Consider the following 7,030-nt stretch of genomic DNA (forward strand, 5'->3'; position numbering starts at 1 on the left):
AAGTGTGTAAAGATCTCTGATTCATTATAGATTTCTGTTGACAGGTTTGATGATGGTCCCGGAGTGTCTAGTGTTAGTTAGTGTGTCTCTGTCAAGGTAAATCCTCCTTCATTACCGATTTATGTAAGGTTGGTTCTCCATATCTCATGCTCTGCCACTGTCGCCAGATAAGGAGAAGGGAGTCGTGTGTGTGTGTGTGTGTGTGTGTGCGTCTGTGTGTGTGTGCGTGTTTGTATGTTACCAACTGTGTATTTATTCCTTGTGTTATTATCTTTCTATTATTTATCTTGTTTCTCTCTGTGTTTTTGGGAAGGACCCATAAGGAAGCATTTCACTGTTAGTTTCCACTTGTTGTTTACGAAGCATGTGACAAAAAACATGTGATTGATTTATTGTATATGTGTGTGTTTGCTTGTATACTTTGAGTAAATGTGGACGTGACAGTGTGTGCGTGTGCAATACTAGCTTTTATTGTTTGTTTGCATACTGTACAAATTTGTATGTCTGTTCTGTTTCATTTTTGCTCTCGTGTGTGTGTGTGTATTCCATTGTGAGTAAGTATGTATTGCTAATGTGTGTGTGTGTGTGTGTGTGTGTGTGTGTGTGTGTGTTTGTCAGGAGGCTCTGTATGTACAACAGACCAGGGTTAGAGAACACTGCCTCATAAACAGAGGAATGGGATAGTGATTTATAGGTGTCCTGAGTTACACAGTTCTCTTTGTGTACACAACACGGACCTTTAAATGAAGACTTGGCACAACCGACCTCCTGCCGTACTGCCTTAAGGCTTTAGTCTCTGTGTTCCTCTCTGGAATTCTACTTAGAAAAGTCAACTGAAATTGAATTAGCAGGCTTTTGTTACAGATGTAGGAATTTAATTTGATCACCTCGTCGCAAGAGAACTTTCCTGCAATGCAGGAAATGTAAAACTTGAAGTGTGTTTGAGGTCGGTGGCAATTTTTTTCTCGAGGCAAGCCGACGTTGGTAGCCCGAAGTCTATGCCCCCTCATCGGTGATTGGTCAACAGTAGGGATTCTTCAATGAAGTGTTTGATGTCATTCAGCGAGAGACAAATCGTTTTTATGCAAATATTTTCACTTGAGAAATACTGCAATAACATCTTAGTTAGATTGCACGACTAAGATCTCCTCAGCAAAAATGTCAAAGTTAATGACAGATTTCTTGAGTTATCTTAGATTAATAAGGATCCAACCCTTTTTTTAAAATTTCGACTAAAATGACATACCCAAATCTAACTGCCTGTAGCTCAGGACCTGAGGCAAGGATATCTATATTTTTGATACCATTTCAAAGAAAACACTTTGAAGTTTGTGGAAATGTTCGATTAATGTAGGAGAATATAACACATTAGATCTGGTAAAAGATAATATTAAGAAAAAAAACGTGTTTTTTTGTACCATCAACTTTGAAATGCAAGAGAAAGGCCATAATGTATTATTCCAGCCCAGACGCAATTTAGATTTTGGCCACTAGATGGCAGCAGCGTATGTGCAAAATTTTAGACTGATCCAATGAACAATTGCATTTCTGTTCCAAATTTTGTATCAAGACTGCCCAATTGGTTTATTAATACATTTTCAAGTTCATAACAAGTTCATAACTGTTCACTCTCCTCAAACAATAGCATGATATTATTTCACTGTAATAGCTACTGTAAATTGGACAGTGCAGTTAGATTAACAACAATTTAAGCTTATATCAGATATGTCTATGTCCTGGGAAATGTTCTTGTTACAACCTCATACTAATCACATTAGCCTACGTTAGCGCAACCGTCCCGCGAGGGACCCACTGATCCTGTAGAGGTTTAATTAAGCCTCTTAGAGTTGGGGAGGTGGGTTCTGGGTTATGTGGATGGGTGGATGTAAACTCAAATCCTTCCCTGAGGCTATGTGGGTATCTTGAGTTATTTAGTCTTGTTGAAAAATCCCCCATGTCTGTGCTCCTGGTAAACCAGATTTAGAAGCTTTTAGGGAGCTGCAGAGGAGGCAGCATTGAACTACTGGTCCATTGTTCTTCAGTGAACCTGTGGGGCCCCTGTCTTCGCCCGGTGGGTTTCTAACAGGTTAACTCCAATTTGTCATGTCTTCACACTGGGCTTAGCATGGTCGATGAGGAATAGTCACAGAGATGAGTGTTTCCCCTAGGATTATTTGAAGCAGCGGTGGGAAAGTTGGTGGCAGGGTAGTGGGCAGGGTAGTGGGCGAGGTAATAGGCGTGGCCAATGGCACGGTCACTGGCCGCAGAGACAAAATGTTGCTATTTAAAGCAAATTTTCTGCAATTCTACATGTTTTACCATAGCTTATGTCATCTTCTTAAGCTATCCCAATTTGTAAGTCGCTCTGGATAAGAGCGTCTGCTAAATGACGTAAATGTAAATGTAAATGTATCTGAGTAACTAAAACCTTTTGACAAAATCAATGGGGCCCCATGCCATGACATTTGGGACATTTTTTGATTCTTCCTGACTGTTGATTTTTATTCTGGTGATTGTTAGTTCTCAAAGATTATTTTATAAAAAAATATATAGCTCCATTATCTTTTCTACATAATGTATGTCTGGTTTTAGTCATTTAAGTTTACACTGAAAACATTTTATTAACCCTAAAAATTAGGCCACGTTTTTTTCGGGAAAACACTGGACAACTATTGCTTTTGTACAGGAACAACGTAATCTAGTTCGGTTCAATTTGAATAATTTCCCATAGCGAACAAAAACAAAAATATTCCTTTAAATTAAGGAATTCTGAATGGCAGTTTTATGTAGGTTTTACCTTCTGGTTTCTGAGAATCAAGGTCCCCCGTCATGTAAAGTATTAGCGTTCTGAACAATATCCAACTCTGTAGCGTCAAACAGCTAGAATATACAAACACCAACCCACAGCCCATCATTGTACAAACATCTTCGCCCTCTTCCCCATCTGGTCCTCTGCCTGCTAAACGAGGTGAGCGAGGTATGTAAAGTCAAGACCAACATCAAAGCAAGAAGACAGTGTCCTCACGCTCCAATGATGTGTCCCCTTTTCTGACTGTTGAGAAACTTAATGTCTTTGATTCTAACACAGCAGGTTGTTTTTTTTAATCCCCTCTGTCTCTCTTTCCCTCTCATGTCTTTCTTCTCATCTGTTTTTTTTCCACCTCTGTCTGTCTCTCATTTCTTTCTTGTCTCAGAAGGGTCATCCGGACAGGGAACATCTCGTTAAAATCGACGCTCAGTTTACTAGCATCAACGTCATCCTCCTAAACTATTATCCATACTGCTTAGAAATGACATTCACATGCGATGTTCAAATAATGGAGTGTGCTCTTATGAAATGCTAATTTGACTGTAATTATATTTCATAATCACTACTTAAGAACAATTACTAATGATCACGTCAGCCTGCAGGTAACAACACGTGTTCTTGACTTTGTGTCCCTGACATGTTAGCATGGAGAACATAGCTACTTAGATCTGTACCTGTCAAAATAGACAGCAGGTCGATTGTGCCGATAAGGCAGAGAGAGGCTTCGACTTGCACCTGTAACCTAAACGTAGCGGTACACATACATGCTATTTACATTGGGGGGGGGGGGGGGGGGGGTTGCAGCAGCACAGGTACTGTCAGGTGAGAGGTTGAAAGGTGAGACTGAGTGTGTTCCTAAGAAAGAATGAGTAAGTGTTTGTTTCTTTTTTGCGCAATATGTGGTAGAAGACTGTTTTTGTGTGTCAACAAGAAAGAGATTGAGAAACAATGTGTTTCTAAGTTAGCGATTAACAATGAGTGCGTGTGTCTGTTTGTGGGTGCGTGCATGTGAGTGCAGGTTTGGGTGGAGTGCTGGATTTCTTAACCACCGATGACTGACACGTTGGTGTCGGTCAGCCGTCTGGGCACTGAGGTATGTCCAGTATGCGAACTCTCTGCTCTGAAAGTTTCTGCACACAATTCCCAAACACACACCCTTCTGTCTCTATATTCTCTGGAGCTGGGAAACCCCTCCCAGAGAGTCACTGGGCCTGGTCTGGTCCTTACCTGGGTCAGGTCAACCCGTTCCCTGCAGCCGATCGCGTGAGAGAGGCCCAGCCATCTGGATCTCATCCATGTCCTCAGGGAACACGATGTGTTGTTCAAGGTGTTATTCACTGTGTTACTCATTCACTCACTCAGTTTACCTCGGGCCTAGCAGTACACTCTCCAGTACACACTTCGGCCTGACACCTTTTTGTGGGCGGACCTTGCTTTAGAGTGTTGCCAATAGTCAACTTGGCTACGGAGACAAACAGAGAGAGAATACAGAGCTGTGCCGTCCATTAGGCTGCCGGCGAAACGTCAGACAGCACGCCTCAACAGTGCACTTCAAGTTGAATTTCAACAACACAGGTTACATAATGCCTTCAATAGCAAAACTCTTCACCCCAAATACAATCATGGCCGACAAGCTGAAACATCAAACAGCTGCAGCACAGTACAGTAGTACATCCCTCAGCAGGCTAAGAAGCTCAAACATGACAATATTGTCTTTCTCCACAGGAGTATTCCTATGAAAACACTGGCCCTCGTCTTTGTACTCTCTTCAGCCCCCAAGCGACAATAGCAACCATCTGGGTTTAGTCCTGGTGGTCAAAACATGTGAGCGTGATGGAGGGCCCACTGTACTGTCTGTGCATACCAGTCCTTGTCTGGCCCTCTAGCAGACTGACTTGGTTGACAGAGCCTCATCACTGCGGAGGATAAGGCAATGTCCCCTTTTTTTATTTCCCTGGAGGGAAGGAGGTTCTTAGGATATCCATCCCAGTGTATTATAGGCCTAACTGCTGCGGGGTATATCTAGGTGTAATATTGACTTTGGTATGCTCTTCAAAGTTGTTGTAATACTTACCTTTATTTGACCAGGATTGAACACTCGATCATTTACAATGAAGGCCCTAGGAGCAGGGACTGTAAACCAGTACACCTGGCAGAACCATGCACTCTCCAACCTGTTCCAAGGTGTCCAATGTCTCCACTCTAAAACCATCAGGTTTACACCTGGATCACGCCGTTAAGGTTTGGCTTACTAGGATTTTGGGGCCCATAAGCCTCTTGTTCAGAAGCTTACTGAAGTGTTTCTAGGACAGATTTAGATCATGTCTCTTTTGTCTTTGCATGCCTTCTCCAGACTGATACCTCTTGCAAGTACTGGACAGAAGAGGTAAACAGGTGAGTATGAAAAAAGACCCAGTATAGGAACAATAGAACACCCTTAGAAAAAAGGGTTCCAAAAGGGGGCTGTCTCCATAGGATAACCCTTTTTTGGTTCCAGGTAGAACCCTTTTGGGTTCCATGTAGAACCCTGTGTGAAAAGGGTTCTTCCTGGAAACAAAAAGGGTTATCCAATGGGGACAGCCAAATAATTATTTTAGTTTCTAGAAAGCACTTATTTTTCTAAGATTGTAGATGAGAGATCACAGAGTTTTGCTATTTTAATTTATTTTGAAGCTATCAATATAAATTACATTATTCTTTATCTAGCCAAATTTCCTACATAAATAAAACAATAATCCCTGTGAGTTTAAAATGTCAGAGGCAGGCAGTCAACCAGAACAGTGAAATCAAGCTGTTTGTGAGAAGAGTCAATTTAACTGAGCCAAAGGGCAAAATGAAATGGAAACATTCCACTGCAATAAGTGCAAAGCCCTCATCAGTCTAGTAACAATGACCACTAAGACATTAATAGTAATACATTATCCAGTGGGGGTAAAGTGGGGGGTATTTTCAGAGGGCCCTAAAGTATTACCATAAAAACACAGGAGTGGGTGTGGAGGATGTACATTTCTCTGCTAACATAATGCTTCGTTAGCTATTATTTTTAATTCAAGGGTCATTACATGAAGTCATGGTTGTAAGGTTTTATTATCTTTCATTTTAAAGAGGGAGTTGTTTCCTCTCCGTTTTCCACTAACTGAAAAAAAGGCTTTCCAAAGTGGAACCTTGGCAACAAAATCTGCACAAAAAAATACATTTGAGATGACCAACCCATGTCAGCTGCCTGAAGCTAAACAGAAGGCTCTCAGGAACCGCAGTTAGATCAACCCCTAGTAAGACCTGTCAGCTGCCTAAAGCTAAACAGAAGGCCCTCGGAACAGCAGTTATTGTATTCCAATAAGTAATCTATATCAAGCCTTTTATTTACTGCATGTTGTGACCCATACTTATGAGGGAACACCGGTTTACATTGTGCTACATCAGTAAAACACAACTACACTCAATTTAGGGATGATCGTCTGGTATGGATGACATGCAACACTGTACTACACACACCCAACTCCACTTGAGTTTACAGTTCAGTGGTAAGCTGATCTGCTGGGCTTTGGATACATACAGTATACATACAGTATACATACAGCGTGAGAAAGGCAAAGGGAAAACTCCCCTTCTCATTATGGTTAATCAGACATAATATTGCAGCATGAGATCTCGAGGGCAGGTTGGTTTAACCCTCAAACAGTGACAGAACACTTGGGAAAGACGTCAAGCTTTTGTTGAATTGATTAGAGAATGATTGCTTGTGTGTCGGTGGCACGGTGGGGTGAGGTAGGGTTAAACTCCCAAAGTAGGTCAGAACATGCTTCAGATGTGGTAGGGCAGGGGCAACACTGGACCGGTAGGGATACAGTGTCAAATGTGTGATAATGTTGAAATTGCAGTCAACTTGTCATTTCTGATAATACTGTTGTTTTTGATCCTCTGTGGTCTTTTTAAAGGCTGAATTGAGGCAAGATGACTCCATTTCTCCTCAAAGCTGATGTCAGGGGTTTGTTTATCTGGTCTGTGCTGTGTCGTTGGTTGCCAGGGTCCAATGACAACATAGAGGGGAGCTACCACGTGTGGCAGTGCCATGCGAGCCAGCAGCAACACCTGCATGGCATGTTGTCTGTCAACAGCGAGACATGGCACTCTGTTTTTCCTGCTGTGAATTCAGAGAAAATTTAAGCACCACCTAGGTGATTTTCGGAGAAAACCAAATGCCCCTGCTTGGACATAAAC

Source organism: Salmo trutta, chromosome 8 (assembly GCF_901001165.1).
Source record: "Salmo trutta chromosome 8, fSalTru1.1, whole genome shotgun sequence".
In the NCBI taxonomy this organism is placed as follows: domain Eukaryota; kingdom Metazoa; phylum Chordata; class Actinopteri; order Salmoniformes; family Salmonidae; genus Salmo; species Salmo trutta.